The sequence below is a fragment of the Sciurus carolinensis genome, chromosome 1 (genome assembly GCF_902686445.1).
Source record: "Sciurus carolinensis chromosome 1, mSciCar1.2, whole genome shotgun sequence".
Lineage (NCBI taxonomy): Eukaryota > Metazoa > Chordata > Mammalia > Rodentia > Sciuridae > Sciurus > Sciurus carolinensis.
In genome coordinates this window covers 90,943,114-90,959,527 of record NC_062213.1, presented here as the reverse complement: position 1 = coordinate 90,959,527, position 16,414 = coordinate 90,943,114, and the positions used below count along the sequence as shown (strand labels likewise).

Genomic DNA, 16,414 nt, shown 5'->3' with positions numbered 1-16,414 from the left:
CCCCCTCTGGTTCTGGATTTCACCTTTTCTTAAAATTCTAGAGGATTTCAACTCTTACATCATCCCTTTCCTGAATTATCTTCATGAGCCACAGCTTAATCTGCTATTTCCATGAAGAATATAACAACAGTAACAATCTTTCACTGACTCACAGCTCTGCAAAACCAGGAGTTCATTTCTCTATTCTCATTTATAAGCACCGTTCTTCACACATCCTGTGTCTACTTCCTGTACTCTGACCCTCATCAGACCTGACTGCATACTCCACCACTCCCTGAAACTACATGCCAGAGCACCTACTGACTTCCGTGCCATGTAAAGTTCTCTATCTTCATCTTCCTAAACCTGTGAACAACAGCACTCCCTCTAATTTGGAACCTTCTTTTTTGCTTCCCAAATCTCCCTCCTACTGAATGATTCTCTGCAGTTTTCTTTAATTGCTCCTCCTCCTTTACCTAGATGCCAAATATCAGATATCCAAAGAGGTGACTCTGAGCCCTCCTCCCTACATTCTTTTCCTAAATGATCCATCAATCTCAGAGATTTATGCATAATCTTTGGAGATCTCTTTTGTTTATATCTGAAACCTCTGAGTTGAACTTGAAATGCATATCCAACTGTCCATCTGGAAACTTCTCTTAAATAATTTATATACATTCCAAATACAAATGGAACTCTGAACTTTTTCTCAAGACTGTTTTTTTCTCCCTCTTCCAAACTTCTTCAGATCAGTTCTGGGGAATTCATTACTTCAGTGAAATATTCATGATTCTTTTCTTCTCTTCACTACCCATATCCAAATCATCAATGAATCTGATCAATATGTATCTTAACACAAATCTCCAATTCACATTCTTCTAGCTTCATTGTTATTTGATTATTCCAAGACAGTAATATTTTCCTCACTCATGGTATTATTTCCCTCCCACATCACCAGTCAAAAGAAACTTTTTGTCTATCCCACCCAAAGCTATCTGTCTCCATTGCAATCGCCTCTGTTCACTCCATAACAAACCACTTGCAACCACTTCATCCATTCACTTATTTATTCTATTGCTCTCCTTTTCATCCCATCTCTCCTATTAGAGCAGGTGCCTCAAGAGAGTCAAGACTTTGTATCATGATGTCCTCGTTTCTAGGGATCGTGCCTGGAATAAAACAGCTACTAAATATGGTGATAGGAGCAAGACAATAACAAATTTATCATAAACTTGCAAAAAAATAATGATTTCTTATAAATGAATTTGTCACTTCTTCTGTGCCAATCACTATGTTGATGAGACAGAAATAGTAGTCAAGTAAACACAGTATGGTGAGTGCCGAGGCAGAGGGCCACAAAGAACGTCATGGGTGGACTGGTGGATTCCTGATCTAGATAGGGTGGGTGGACTAAGTCAAGAAGGGCTACCCAGAGGAGCTGATGTCACACAGGGTGTTTGAAGTTACTAATGAGGAAATAGAAGAAGAGCACTCCAAGCAGAGTGAACACAGTGTGAAAATCCAAGAAGTTGTAATGTGCAAATCTAAGAAGATCTTCATCCTCGAGACTTCCCTCTACCTAATTCCTCCAACCAGAAGTATTTAAACCAAGGCTCCACTCGCTGCTCTATTCACACTTTTCATTCCTTGACCCAAAGCTAGATAGACATGCCATACCTCCACACATCACCTCCTCCCCACCCTCTACCTCCAAAAGTACTGACTATTTATTTGGAGCACTCTACATTACAAAACATATGCGACCCACCTTTACAACATATCTATTTCAAGCAACAGCAGCATTCTTTTCATGTGCTGTTAAAAGTTGCTCTACCAATGCTGGGCTTGGTGGTGCATGCCTGTAATCCCTGCAACTCAGAAGAGTGGGGCAGGAGGATCACAAGTTTGAGGCCATCCTCAGCAATTTAGTGAGGCCCTAAGCAACCTAGTGAGATCCTGTCTCAAAATAAAAAATAAAAATGGTAGTTAAGCACCCCTGGGTTCAACCCCCAGTACTACAAGCAATAAATAAATAAACAGAAAAAAATCAGGCATATCTTCAGAAATAATGTGGTTCACCCCTTTATTTTATAATTGAGACAATATTAATGTGCTAAGACCATATGTGTAATTGAAATACATGTGATGGTTAACTTTTGGTTTCAATTCGCCTCAGAAACAAGGTGCCCAGGTCATACATTTTTTTATGGGTTTGTCCTTGAGGGTACTTCAGGATAAGAAAAACATTTCAATAAGTAGATTGAGTAAAACACATTGCTTTCCTCAGTCTGTTGGAAACCTGAATGGAAAAGGGATTAATAAGGAAGAATTCTTTCTCTCTGCCTGACTGCCTTTAAGATAAGACAGTGGTCTGCTCTCATCTTCAGACTCAGATTTGGGCTAGAACTTATACCATCAGCTCTTCTAGTTCTCAAGGCTTCAGGCTCAGACCAGAACTATACCACCAGCTTTCTCGGATCTGGACTTGGTTAGCTTCCATAATCACATGAGCCAATTCCTTATAATAAATCATAAATCTCTCTCATATATATATTATATATGTATGTGCATATATATGTGCACAAATGTATAGTGTGTGTATAATAAACACACACACACACCATTAGCAGCTTTCTCCATCCCAAGTCCTGCCATTTCTCTGTATGACTGCATCACATGGCTGGCCTGTCCATATCCTGCTTTCTCTTTTCTTCAACTCTTCCAAATCCATTAAACTTCTTTTTGTCTCTACTGCAATCACTAATCCAGATTTTTTTTGTTTAAAATAATATAATCAAATATTCCATACTTAGAGAGTAGCCTTGTATCATTACAGCTAGCTTACTAAGTTACTCCCGCTGTTTTCACTGCTATTTGGCTCCTGACTTGACTTTCATGGCCACTTAACTTCACTTCTTGGCCTTCCATAGAAAAAACAGTTGCCAGTGTCCTAAATCCCCTCTGCCTTTGTCATTCCTTCCCACTCACACCTCCTCCTCCAAGGCCCCAAGCCCTTTAACCTTCAGCTTTCTCTGTTTGTACCCAAGCTGCTAATCGCTGTACAGAAAATCACTCAACTATAAATTCATGATTACAGTCTTCATCTGGTTTCTCCACATTAATCCACAAACTATGTTTCCTAGTCAGCTGACTCTCCCAATTTCAACAGTGATTACTTCAAGATTTCTTCGTTTTCTTCATACATTCGCTCTCTCTACATCTGGACTCACTGTTAGAAAACTACTCAAATTCTTACTTCAAAAAACAGATTCCACTAAGACAGAAACTTCCTTAGTCTCCTAACTATAGTGTGTTGCATGGTGGACGCCAACAAAGTTCTAATCCTTGAAAGCTGGAAAAACCTTGGAAAAAGTATCTTTGCAAATGTGATTTCCTCAAGGATCTAAAGATGAGACTGGCCAGGAAGGTAAGGTAGGGAATGGAGGGATTTAAGGTGGGCCTGAAATTGAATGGCAGGTGTCCTTATAGAAGAAAGGCAGAAGGCGATCTGAAACAGAAGAGATATGTAAAGATGTACACAAAGACTGAAGGTTTGCAGTCCCAAACAAGGAACCTGTTCAGAGAGAATGAGACCCTGCTTATACCTTGATCTTCATTGTGGATTTCTGTACTCAAAATCTCTGAGAAAATATATTTCTGTTATTTTTGGCAAGGGGAAGGTACCGGGGACTGAACTCAGAAACACTCAACCACAGAGCCACAACCCCAGCCCAATTTTGTATTTTATTTAGAGACAGGATCTCACTGAGTTGCTTAGCGCCTCATGGTTGCTGGACCTTGCTTTGAACTCGCAATCTTCCTGTCTCAGCCTCCCAAGTCACAAGGATTACAGGCATGTGCCACTGGGTCCAGCTCATTTCTGTTATTTTTGAACCACAATTTATTATGGCATTCCTATGAAATTAATAAAACTAGCCAAGCTGTCACTTATCTATATCCATATGTGCCCTATCAACCTTCTAACAGCGGCAGTAGCAAAAGGGAATACCTCCAATTTTAGTCTCCAACTAGGCTGTGGATCCCACAGTAATTACCATGGCTAATAGTGTAAGGCTCATTCTAGACAGTCTGGGTGCAAATCCTAGTTCCCCACTCTGTCTAGTGTTGGTTCTTCTTAGTACCCATCTGGGCTTATTCCCACTTTTCAAAAAACAGGATAACAGTAGCTCCCCTCTCAGAGAGGTTGTGTAAGAATGATTCAAGATAATGCTCTTAAAATGGTACCAGCACAAAGAAGGATATAATAATTCATTAATATCATCATTATCATCATTATCATCATCATCATCATTATTATCACCATCTCTGGCTGCCTTCTTAGGGACTGAACTGTTGACTATCCCCTCTCTTGTTCCTTCAGCATTTTTTTTTTCTTTACGGGATAATTTCCATGAGCATTTAAGCATTCCAAACCACTCCCTATGCAAAAAATAAAAGAAAAAATATTACTTAAACATACTGTTCCCTCCATTCCCTACCTTACCCCCAAATTCCATTTCATGACAAACTTTTTAATTTTATGCCTCCAACTTCCTCATCTCCCACTCTCTTGTGAACTCACTGAAATCTACTCTGTCACTCCACTGTGATATACCTTGACAAGCCACATAATACTAATAATACTAAATTCAAAAGAACACATAGTCCTTTATCAGCAATATTTGATTCTATTGCACATGCAACAGAAATGAGAAAAGCTTCTCATTGGCTGTAGCACCAGTCCTCTGGCTTTCTTTTTGTCTCCCTGGCCAGTCTCAATTCCTGGCTTCTGCCTCCTCTAACAATTTCTTAAATGATGGGTTCCACAGGGTTCCTTCTTAGCCATTCTTCTCTTCTCACCCTAGATTCTATGAGATATCGACCATAACATCAATTTACCCTCAACAGACTTATCATTCCTAACTTGTACCTTTGGACTAGATTCCTCTTCAGAGTTCCAAGCTCGTCTATTCAGCTGCCTATGAGCTATATCTACTCACACATCTTAAAAACCTCAGATGCAATATGTCCAAAGTGAAAATATTCATCCTTCCTGACCATTTTGAGAATCTATTTCTTTTGTGGTATTCCTTGTCTCATCAAAGAGCAATTCCCATTTGCTCAAGCCAGAGAGCTAGGAATCATCTTGCACTCTGTCCTTCCCTTCACCTCTCACTGCAGTTTCCAGGGAGTCTTCAATCAACATCTTAAATATCTCTCATTCATTCCCTTTCTCCCTCTCCACTTACCTAATATGTGCCAATGCCAGACTGCACAAGTCCCCACACTGGATTTCCTCCAGCCCCTCTCTCAATTCCAGCTAGAACAATCTTTCTAAGCTAGAAGTCTGATTTGGACACCCCCATCATTCCCGCATGCACCCACTTAAAATCATTCATTGATATTTGTTCTTAGGGTAAAATCCAAACTCCTTAAAAAGATTTATTAGCCTTTGCCCCCACCCCACCCCACCCTATCTAGTTCTTGGCATTAGGCTTTAGTCTCAGAGCCAGCCAGGCATGTCTTTGTTCTCTCTTCCCTTCATAGTTTAATGCCACTTCTCCAGGAGGACCCCCAGTACTTCCTTTAACAGTGAGTTTGCCCTAATGTATCAGGACAACTTCATCAACACCTGACTCCCACACCGTACAGAACCCCAGTAAGCGCCAGGGTCACGCTCCTCTTGTTCCCCCTGGGTACCTGGAGCTTCTCAAAGCTCCTGACCCACAGCAGGCACTTTGTAAAGACTGAGTGGGTAAATGAACTAATGCTCTTTTTCTTAGAGAATGATTCAGTAGACTCTGTACTGGTATGCCTCTAAATTCAGTATGAATCGTGACTGAATTTGTATATGTAAGATGATCATAATTACGAGTTATTGACTGAATTACCAGAGAGGAAGCAGCTAGAATGATCTCTCCCTGTTCTTATAGCATGAGTAAATTAGAAGGAAAGAAACGACTTAGTGAACATCTAGAAATGGAGAGAGCTAGTAGTGTGGCCTAAAGACCTGTGAGAAAAGGTTTTAATAGCACTGCATTCAGGTTAATATAGACTATTAAAAACACATTTATAGCAGTCTAGTTTACTGAGGGTCAGCTTGGAAACTGAAAAAGTACACATTGTAGTTAAGGAACCTGTCGGAGAAAAATTGGGGGTAAAAATCAAGTGGACAACCAAATCCAAATTTGAGATATTGCTAAATAAAACATTACTTAATCTTTGCAAGGCTGTTCTCTGTACCATTGGTACTTCATATATCTTTACCTGATAACCTATTTCTTATTCATACCATTTCAGATAATGGCCCTTTATTTCTCTTCTTGCATATAATAGACTGCAGATAAACTTTATAGACAACAAAAGAATTTAAACAAGGTAAATGTGGTATTTGACTGAATGAGAAAAATCTGGTCAGAAAAAAACATGTTTTAATGTTACTGCTTTGACCCACAAATATAGATGCCAAAATATGAAACTCACAATTCACAGGGGAGGATGCTGTAGGTGAAAACACTGACTTCCAAGAATACAGAATTTAGATGCTGCAACGGTTAAGTCTGGGTTGGTAAATATGAGCAAGCATTCCAGCAGGTGGCGCCCTGAACCAATTAATGAGAAACAAGTGACAATGGACTCAACACACCTACGCTCTAAGGATTAAAACCACCTCCCTTTTGTGACATAAATATTCTGACCACAAACTCAGAAGACTGTGGAATCCACACCCTGTGTAGAACATGCACTTTTATATGCACACGGAAACATTCCTCCACTAGGGAACAGAGTAACAAGAGCACTATGTTATTAAGGCTAACACTGACAAGCTGGACATACAGGAGGACACGTACTGTATGTGAGTTGAATCTGCTTCTCAGAGTCCATTTATCCCCTCCAAATGAGTCCTTAATACTGCCTAGTAAATACTCTGCATCTCTCAGCTATATTATCATCCTCTCACTCTCCACAATAACTAGTCCACATTTCTGTGCTCTCAAATATCCAGCTCCTTCCCTTTGTCCCAGTTCTCTACCATGACATAGCTAATTGCTATGAAAGAAGGAACAGGAAGAGGAGCTGCCAGGACACCACTGGATAAAATTCCACCCTAGCCTCCCTCCTTCCTGGGATTTCCTGCTCTACTTCCAGTGTTCTGGCAGCTCTAAATTCCATCCTATCCTACCTCAAGTCAATAACAAGAATAGTATTTTCCAAGTTCCAATCTCAATTTCTCTTTGACCTGATGAACACCTTCTTAGGAAGACAGGTGCCACCACCACCACCACTGGATGAAATTTTCTTGCATAGAACGTGCAAGTCTACATCTTCACATCTACCCTCTTTCTTCCTGATAGCAACAGAAGAGCTGGTCCTCTGTTTACTTAAAGAGAATCCCTTCACCTGTAGTCTGAATCTTTTGCCCCCCTTACTTTCTCAGAAATCTGGGCTGCCAATGGTTTTTCATCTGATTATGAATATTCATGACTCTGATTCCTAAAGATTTTGTGGATAAAGTCATGTCTGTTCCATGAAGAAATAAAAATAGGTGGAGCTATAGATATGTTTGGCCCTAAGCATATCATTATTGAAACTCAGTGGTGGGTACCAGGGTTTGTAAAACTATTCTGTCTACTTTCATTTATTTGTGAAATTGATATCAAACAGTTAAAGCAAAAAAAACAAAAGAATCTCGTTAGACCCCTCATCCCTTCCAGCTCATCACCTTCCTGTCATCCAAACTTCCAAGTTTAGCAGCATGCATTGCCTCAATGTCCTTACCTCCTATGCCCTCCAACCTGGTTTTCTAACCCAATATTCCACAGAAACCAAAACAACTCTCTTTTATGTCACTTACTCAGATGGACATATTTTAGTTATTGTCTTTTTTGACTTCTCTGCAGTATGTGATGCCCATCAAATACCCTCTTAGACACTCCCTTCTCTTCCCTGTCTTCAGAAATTATAATATTCTGGTATAACTCCCCTCTTCTTTGCTATTAGATGTTGGTGTTCCTCTTAGCTCATTCTTAGGCCCTCTTTCTTCCCCTCCAAATACTTTGTCCTAAGTGCTTTCAGAATTTGGCTTCAAATTCCTCCAATATGCAGATGAATTCCAAAATTAAATTAGTTCGGACCCTGGCCCAGTTCTCAACTGCATATAAACATGACATCCCCTCTTGCATCTCTCAAAAGCACCTCAAATTTAGAAGCTCAAGATTGAACTCACTCTTTTCTTTCTCAAATCTGGCCTGCTTCCATTGTTTCCCATCCTGGTGATGGTATGCAAAACACAATCCAGCCTGGTTAACTCCTCCCTCCATCTACCACTTCCAATCCATCAGCAAATCTTGCACGGTTTAGCTCACAGATATCTCTAAAATCATCGCCTTCTCTATTTGCCATTACCACCACTGCCATTTTTACCTTAACCCAACCTAACTTTGCTTTTCGCAACAAATCTTGGTGTAAACTTCTGGTTCAGCTCCAGTATCTATCTGGCGGCCTTCCACCTTTCTCTGAGCAGCAGCTGGAGTCATTTTTCCAAAATGCAAATCTGATCATGTTATTCTTTGGCTTAAATCCCTTCAGTGATCTCCCACTGTTTGGGGGATAAGGACAAAACCCCTTACAGGGACTACAAGGCCCTCTGGGGCCTTCCTCCTGCTTCTCCATCCAACTTGACATCATGCCACCCTTCTCCCTTACTCTTTGTAGTCAAACGAAACTTGCTTTTCAGTTCTTCATACATGGTGTTTCCCTTCCCACAACACTTCAGCGTATGCTTTACCTCTATCTACCAAGCTCTTTTCTACACTCTTTGCCCAGATTTTTTTTCTACTTACCATTTAGATGCAGTCAAGAGCCACATCCTGGAGGAAGTTGGCTTGACCTCCTTGAAAGAGCCCACTCCCCCAGCCATAGACCTTTCCTGCTCCATAGAGCTCTCTCCCATTCACACTTAAAATTTTGCATATGTCTGTGTGATAATCTGTCTCTTTTTGCTGATTATTGTACCTAGTCCAGGGTTTAGTACATAGTAGGTACTAAATTAATCTTTGTAAAAAGAGTAGATGAATTAATGTTTGTTCATTCGACCTTATGGGTTTCTATCTACTTAACCTGTTTCTAGACTACCTGCCTTTTCATCTCAGAAAAGATACTCAGGTGTCACAAACTCACTTTTAGTATTAATATAGTTCTGTGCTTTAATAACTAGGGAATGACAGGCGTCCATATATGGTCATGCCAGGCATCACTCTTCCTCTAAGATTTGAAGCCAGCAAATAATTTTTATACCTCAAAAGTGCCCAATACAATGAATGAGAGCCCAAAATGTGTACTAGAATATAACATAAAATGTAAGACTCCAGAGAAATGTGCTTGACACAGGCCACTTTGGACCATGTCCTGAAACCCAGGAGCAAGCAATCACTCTCTTCTGCCATCAGGAACACACTGAAAGAAAGAGGGGGGAAGAAAGCACTGTCAGAAGTTCGGCCATAATTAGAAAAGGAAAATGTTTCGTGTTCTCTTAAAATAAATACAACTGGTTCTGAATCGTCTGCTATTTTAGATGGTACGTTTCTCTCCTGAAAAGTGGTCTATTGATGCAGCAAAAAAAAAAAAAAAAAAAAAAAAAAAAGACAAGATTATTAGGGGTTGTTAAGTGATTCCCAGAAGATAGTCCCCTGAGAGTCAGACTGAGCTGAATCCAAGAAGGGAATTCTCCCAGAAAGGGATCTGTCCAGGAATGCAGCAGCCAAGCTCTGGTCTCCAATCTCCTCCCAGCTCCCAGGCATTTGTTTTGAGCCTACTTCCATCCCTCAAGACACCTGCCTTCTCCAGACAGATGCCGGCATACCTGGCTATAAATCCCTGCATTGCTGCACACAGAAAAGGTGTCCTGTGACCCTCTCCACAGAGCCTAGGAAACCTTGCTTCCAGAGCTAGACTAAGGATTGCTTCAGGGTTTCTCTGCTCAAAGCTCCAGAGAGAAATCAGGGCTCCCAAAGTGATCACAGTGGGGAGAAGTGCTCTTGGAGCGAACCACTGTCTAAAGTACATTATGCATTTGTTTACCTCCACTAGGCCTCCACTCAGCCCAAGCATTTTCAAGGGATGGAAACGTGCGGTTCAAGGCTAAGTCCCTCCAATGTTCAAGCATGGTCTCTAAGAAACCAGCTCAATACATGCAATCTGGAGAAGACGGGTTGACAGAATCATCCATAAACAAAGGAAGTCAGCATTTGCATTAGCTCTTACTGGGTATCCAGACACACTGTCTATCTAATCCAGACACTGTTTTATATCTTCCTTTAGTTAATTCTGGAGAAGATGTGGATCATTTTCTAGGTGAGGAATTCAAGGTTCAGAGAGACCTAATGTGTGCCCCAATCACACAAGTAAACAGTAAGACCCCAGATTTGGACCCAGGTCTGTATCATTCCCATGAAATTGCTCCTTCTACCATGCTGATGGTTTTCAGCTTCCCTTATCATAATACTCCACATCTCACTATTTATTCTCTCAAAAGGACACTGCAGAATAGTATTTCTATCACAGAGAAAAAAAATTCATCTAACCTCTGAGGAGGACATAGGGAAGTTTAAAGACACTCTGTTCCATGATAATTTATGGGAGTTACTATGGACATAAACACTGCAATACTGTTTTAGGGAGTATGCTCTATTTGCTACGGATTTTAAATACAAGCAAAATGAACATGTTCACTGGTAGGTGACAACTATGGTAATGACAATAAGTAAAAATAACCAGTTCCCAGACAAAATGTAAGTGATGTGTGCCAGGTCTGCTCTCCAGAGTTAATAAATCACTTTTGTAGGTGGACACTATTATAAAACTCCCCATCTCTGGTGACAGCAGAACCAGCCCTTGGAAACCACAGTGCCACCCCCTGTTGCTTCTGCAAGGCTGTGGGCCTAGCAGAACTACAAACCTGCCTGCATCTCCAACCCAGTCTGTTCTCTGCCAACAGCCTTTAAACTTGTCAGCCTTCCTCAAAACCCACCAGCAGGCCTCACCAACATGCAGGAAAGTCTGACCTACAAGCCCCATGTCCATGGTTGCTGAAGGGGCAGCCATCACCTCTGAAGTGGTCTGAAAATTTGGTAGAGTAGTTTTTTTTTTTTTTGTCAAAATGACTGGAGACCCCCACTAACTATAGAGAGGAAGGGTATCTGGGATTTATGTATCTAATGACAAGCAGGAACATCTCATGCGAAGAATTGCCCATGTTACGTACTTTTTTTGAATCACCTACTAAAAACCTATTCGCTGGTATCTGAGTCTGAAGTCTAACTCATTTTTACATATATGAAGACAAAAGAGTTTTATGCATGGTTTTAAAACTTCCTAAAGCTCCCAGAAATGCAAAGTACTGTGTACTGTGTGTTTTGCAAGATTTACTTTGTTCTGATAAAAAATTTAACAAAAAGTCTTCACCAGATTTGGAAATGACACTGCTAATGGATGATGTCCTTTTTTAAAAAAAAATACGGTATTTATTAATTTATCTATCTATCTATCACAGTACTGGGGATTGAATCCAGGGTTTCACACATGTCAGGCAAGTGCTCTACTACTAAGGTACACCCCCAGCTCTCTCTCATGATATTTAAGTCAGCAATGCAGCAATGTCTGCCTTGGTTTCCCTGTGAAGCTCCGGTATTCAAGACCATTCTTCATAAAGAAAGAAAAATGCTAATGTAGCATTTACATACTAAAATGCATACTATTTATTATAAATTTATTTCCTTTTATTTCTCTCATATATTACAATTACTCTATCATATTGATTTGTTTTAATTAATTTGAGTAGGAAGGTTATGTTACCTCTGGATTTAATTGTAGGAGAATAAAAGAGTCTTAAGTAAATACTTGACTTAATCAGGCAGAGTTGGATGTGACAGGATCAGCACTGCTCTTGGTGGCATGCACAGTATTAAACTCTGACCCTTAAACTCTCTCCATCACCTCTCCACCCACCACACTGACCTTTGGGCTTCCCTTCAAATTGGTCCAAACCTCAGGGTGTCCACTCTTGGTGTTTCTTTGCATGAAGTACCAATCTTCTGGATCTCACCCAACCCCTCTTCTTTTAGGTCCTCACTCCCTACAAGAGGGCCCCAAAACCACCACTCATATCACTCTCTATCCCCATCATTCAAATTCCCCCACAGTACCTAATTCCACCTAAAATTCTGTTTTAACATTTAGCTATCTAACCAGACATGATAGTACATGCCTGTAATCCCAGCAACTCGGGAGGCCCAGGCAGGAGGATCACAAGTTTGAGATCAGCCTGGGAAATTTAGTGAGACCCTGCCTCAAAATTTAAAACATAATAAAAAGGGCTGGGGATGTAGTTCAGTTGTAAAGTGCCTGAGTTCAATCCTTAGTAAAACACACACACACACACACACACACACACACACACACACACACTTTAACCTTTCATGTCTTGGTCATAAAAATATGCACTCCTGAGGGTGACAGGGGTTGCTATTTTGGATGCCACTGTCTGGAACAATGGTAAGTGACACAAAATGATGAATATTTGTTAAGTAAATGAATTAATGCATGAAGCTATTGCCTGTTTTCTTGCTGCCTAGGAGCTAAGAGAAATCTCTTTCTTTTTCCTATCTACATAATTTATAGCCAATCTAAGTCAGCGTTAATTCTTTCAAATATATCCATCAAATGCCTACCATATTTCAGATACTGAGAATACAATAATAAATAAGACATGTCTGCCCACATACTTTGCAATTAACGATCAGTTCCAGCACCTCTGAAGCATTTGAGTCCTGTGGTAAAGTGGCTGACTTTAAAAAATAACTATTTCTATTTTGTATTCTGAGTATTTTAAAAATATAATAATTATGAAATTCATAAATTGGGAGTTATACCTCCTGTATTAAGAAGAAAATTGCTATGGCATATGGAAGAATTTCACCAATGCAGAAAAGCTTCCTGTAGTCCTGATGATATCCTCTTCAAGTCCCCAAAGCATCACCCCTCAGAGACAAGTGCAGATAACCAAAAGCTGGCTGATGGTTAAGACTATGGAAGCTTCTCGTTCCACTCAGTGGGGTGGACTTTTCTACCTGTCTAGCTGAGATGAGGTCCCCTGAAGTGCAGCGGGACCAGCCATCCTCTAGAGGACCACACCAGCTAGAAGTATCCACTCCATCCTCTTTCTTGTCCTGTCCTGTGCCAGCACCAGCCCTAGTTAATGGTACAAAGTCACCCAGGATACTCCAGGTCGGAGTTAATCATTCAGACCCTCTCACCTCCCACTTTGTGGCCAGTCACCTTTCTCACATGCTGAAGAGACAGATGAAAGCAACCAGAAAATTAATGTAGTCCACATATATGTACAGAGCTGTACAATGGGCTTTCTCATCCATTTTCACATGTGTATGAAAGATAGTATGACCTCATTTCTACAAATAAGTGAATTAAAGTTCAGAGATTGAGCAAATTGGCAAAGCTATGACTTATACCAAAGCCCTCTGAAACAGAAATGACAGGCTAAAATCAGGCTTGGGTGACTCTATGGGTTTTAATTGTCACTGGCATAGATCTCACATAAGGAGCTGGCTATCTCACACGCTGATCAAAAGTGAACAAATCCCAACTCAGTGACTAGCTGGGTACATACCCTCTCCCTGTTCCCACCCCTGTCCACTGACCCCATAATTCCATGAAGTCTGATTATTATTCCCAGAAAGCTTCCAGGCTTGAACAAATCCTAGAGTGGGCCATAATGAACCTGCACCCTCGCCCTGACTTTAAACAGTGCATATGACAACAATCTCCTTTCTCTCAGATGTCTTACTGCTGAGCAGCCCCATTACAATAGCATGAGACAGGGGGATCTCAAAAGACTGCATGAAGCCAGGCACAGTGGTACATGCCAGCTACTCTGGAGGCTGAGGCAGGAAGATTGCAAGTTTAAGACCTGTCTGTACAACTCAGAGAGACCTTTTTCAACATAAAATTTAAAAGGGAAGGGAATATAGTTCAGTGTTAGAGCACCCCTGGGTTCAATTCCCAGTACTGGGGTGGGGCGGGGAGAGGAAAAACATAATGTTTGGATTATTGTTGAAAATATAACATCCCTTTTCTAAACTCCCTCCCCACTTTCCCTCCCTACCCCCTCCAGCACACTAATTTTTCCTCTCAGGTCAGGGCATAAACCAAAAATATCAAAAATAAAATAAGTTAACAATAAACAAAAGAATCCAGGAGGAAGTTTTAAGGAATTTCTGGTTCATACCAGTATCCTCCAAAGTGCATATCCACAGGGCTGTTGGGTAATAACTTAACAGCTGAGGTTGGCATTCCTCCAGGGTAATGCAGAAAGGTAAAGTTATATTAACTCCTAGGACAAGAATTTTAAGTTTCCTTAAAAGGCTACTACTTCAAAAGAATTTCAGGAGTTTTAACTTGTGGCAGATACACACATGTCAAAGGAAAAGGCACCAACCCCCATCCAGAGTCCTCGTCTGCCCCATCTTTCCCCCGACCCTTGGCATGGTTTGGTTAAACTGGTTATTTGGACACTCCGCTTCTCCCATCCCATCTTCCTCAGAGTCTAAGGCCATGGTTGTATTCTCTGGTACTCCATTCAGTGTACCATGTGGAAGGGATGCTGACTCTCCACCAGGCAGAGGAAGCTGTCCTCTTAGGTTTCTTGGGTTCACTTGAGGTGGAGGTCAGTCCTTGGCCTGGGCCATCCCTTGGCCCGAGCAGCGATGTGCAAGTGAGAAAGTCAGGTCAGCTCAAAATAGAAACTCGGAGCTACATCCTGATGTGACCAGGTTCCCAGTCTGCCTGAATGTGGCCCATTAGATGAGACAGGGAACAGAAGTGAATGCAGGATGAGAGAAGAGGTGAGAATCAGCTTGTTGGAGAAAAAAAAAAAAAATCTCAACAACCCTCAAACCTTGTCCTGCAAACAGAAAGGGTACAGCAAACTACACAGTGAAAGCATTTGAGCATAAGAACTTAACTTTCTGGGAACAAGCTCATCCAACTTACCCCTGGTAATTAGTGTGTTGCTGTGTGGTTTATTCCACTGAGACAAAGAGTAATGATTACATTTCACCTTTGAAATGTAAGAGGAAGTGAGTTATCAGCTTTAGCCCCCAAATCCCTAGGAATACAAAAGTATAGCTGACAAAGTGCAAGAAATTATTCTCTACATGACCCCTACCATCTGCTGGCCCAAAAAAGAATACCTCGGTCAAGGTGGGTATTACCTTAGAGGACAGCTGGACATTTCCTCCTTTGCATATGAGTCAATCTGCCTTTCTGTGTTCTCAGAGGTAAAAAGGATGAGAACCGTAGTGGTTCCAGAACCTGTGAGCTGGCTTCTTGGTCGCAATGTATCAATTATCCCATTATGAAGCAAGGATTCAAAGGCTGTGTGGGTCAAATTGAGCAGAGATGCAGCAGACATCTGAGCCTTCATTAGACAATGAAAATCAGGAAGGGAGAAACAGAGAAAAAATAAAAAGGGAGAAAATGCAAAAGGAAAGGAGGTCTGGGATTCTCAAGGAAAAGGCTTTCCTTTCTCTCCCCAAAGCCTCCAGGGAGGAATAAATATAATTATCAACCTAGCATTACAGCATTCGAAACAAAAGAGGCACCTGCCAGGTGACCATCTCTGCCGGGACTCGAACCCGGAACCTCTGGATTAGAAGTCCAGCGCGCTCGTCCATTGCGCCACAGAGACCTCACCACACACACAGCATCAGCACCAGAACTGAAAAAGCACATACCTTCTGCATCACCGAGCCATCTCAGCATCCTGCTCTCTGAGCGGTGGGGGGACAGGGACAGCTGGAAAATCTGGAGTGGAGATCCACCAGCCGGCTCCATCAAAGCTTTTTTCAATATCGTGGGTCCTAGGATCCTCAGAGGATTGGAGGAATGTGACAGTGGTCATTTTCCCAGTCTCAGAATCCCTGATAGGGTAGGACAGAGCTAGAGACTTTGCTCTCCTTTCCTCTCCATCCCTAAGAGAGGATACGGGGAAGTCTCTCTATTCTCATGCTAATGAAGTCAAGTGCACCCAGCCTGGCAGAGAAGGCAGAAGCCATCTCTACCTCCACCCCCATTCCTTCACTGTGGTTTCATCCCGGTCCAGCTATTTTCAGGCTGGGGCTGGGCAAAGCTGGGGGATTCAGGGAAAACCCTGGATCCCAGAAACAAAGGAGCTGCTTCTGCGAAGAAACACTGAATGGCGGCAGAGAATGGCAGGAAAGCTGGGCTCCAGGAATCTGGCCCGTTCCTCAGCTGTCAGAATTTATCTGTCGAGCCCAGAGAAGAGGTACCAGGAGACTGATCTGATGTTCCTCAGCATCTTCACTAGAATTAGGGACTAGAGTAGAAACGGAGCAGTGTA

The 16,414-nt window shown here is 41.5% G+C and overlaps 1 non-coding gene across 1 annotated transcript; it reads right to left on the bottom strand.

The window, feature by feature from the left end:
* Window positions 1-15,668: 15,668 nt before the first annotated feature.
* On the bottom strand, window positions 15,669-15,742 carry Trnar-ucu (transfer RNA arginine (anticodon UCU)). Its single transcript has one exon. It is a non-coding gene; the product is annotated as a tRNA-Arg (tRNA).
* Window positions 15,743-16,414: the final 672 nt, after the last annotated feature.